This window comes from Cyprinodon variegatus, unplaced genomic scaffold (assembly GCF_000732505.1).
Source record: "Cyprinodon variegatus isolate N-32 unplaced genomic scaffold, C_variegatus-1.0 Scaffold1350, whole genome shotgun sequence".
NCBI classification, from domain to species: domain Eukaryota; kingdom Metazoa; phylum Chordata; class Actinopteri; order Cyprinodontiformes; family Cyprinodontidae; genus Cyprinodon; species Cyprinodon variegatus.
Window position 1 is genome coordinate 16971 of NW_015151803.1, and position 1322 is coordinate 18292.

The following is a 1322-nucleotide window of genomic DNA, read 5'->3' on the forward strand; positions in this document are numbered from 1 at the left end:
AAAGTTTTAGGCCTAAATATGTTTTATATAAGCATTTATTTTAAGAACTGAGTAAAGTAGGTAACAGCTTTGCTAACAGTAGAAGACATTCATCGTGTTGCACATTTTTTAAATGAGGGCCTTTAAGCTCATATTACTCCACATTTTATTGTACTTACGTATTGGGATTGTTTGTTTTGTGATGTTTTTATTTTGAAGATGTTTTAATATTGCATGTTTGTAAGTATTCAGCAACATGATGAAATAGATGAGATAAAAAAAGTGCTCCAGTTCGTGCATCACAATTATTGCACAAATATAAAAAATGTCATCTTACAAAAGCCGCATATTAAAATAAGTTTTTAGTTCCATCTACATCATAATGTGGATGTTTTGTATCTTTGTTCAAATGTTGTGAATCAGCCTTTATTGAAAACATTAAGGTTTCCATCAGATTCTAATGGGTGTAAAGAACGATGATGCATTAATTATACTGATAAAAACAAGCATCACTGACCTGCAGACATCTCCAATATTTCTCAGGATCTTTTTCTATTAAAATTTTTAATTGATTTATTCCTAACAGCAGCTAAATCAGCTGTTTTTAACAGGCTAAAAAATTAAAGCTTGGATTAATTAGTTTCCATAAAGTGCTTTGAAATGACAGGTTTATGTGATTTGATGCTAATCAAACATCAGGAGGAAAACTAGCGAATGAGAGCAGCTTTAGGTCAGTTTAATCCAGCTTTTCTCCCGTTTTGGTAAAGCATATTTCTAAAGCAGCTGGATGAACTTCCTCTCCACCGTCATCACATCTCCTGCCAGAGTCAGAAGGTCATCAGCTGCTCGCTCTATTATCGTGCTAACAGGGGAAAGTGCCGAAGCAGATTTGGTCTTCAGGTCACTTCTGGGTTGTTTAGATAAAACTTTAATCTCTGTGAAGAGGAGACAGAAAACAGCTTTAGGAGCAGGAAAAGTTCTCATTGTTTGTGCAGAAAGCCTTTGTCTCTCTGACTCCTTGTAACGGTCGATCGGAGGTCGCGTTTAATATCCTCAGAGGTGGAAAGGTGCCAGAATGATAACTATTAATAGTGAGCGTGTTAGTGTTTGCACGCAGACGTGACACTAGGGACCGTGTCTGTGGACACGCTCCAGGTGACACACCTTTTCCTCCCCCATCTGACCCTCACTGTAGGACAACAGACTCGTCTCTATGAGCCAACATTCACTTTTTATTTGTAGGAGAAAAAGAAACACATCTATAAACTTTCTGTTATTACAGGATTTTAAAAAGCACCATTTGGTAAAAAAACTACACATAATATGTACAATAAATGCAACAT

At 36.2% G+C, this 1322-nt stretch overlaps 1 protein-coding gene across 2 annotated transcripts in view; it reads right to left on the bottom strand.

The window, feature by feature from the left end:
• Nucleotides 1–6: 6 nt before the first annotated feature.
• Nucleotides 7–1322, bottom strand: part of cenpm (centromere protein M) — a 6110-nt gene continuing 4794 nt past the window's right edge. The window contains exon 8 of one of the 2 annotated variants that reach the window (XM_015402455.1): nt 7–1306. The gene's annotated coding sequence lies outside the window, so the exon portion shown is untranslated. The remainder of the gene's footprint in view (nt 1307–1322) is intronic. The other variant, XM_015402457.1, reaches the window with a different exon arrangement.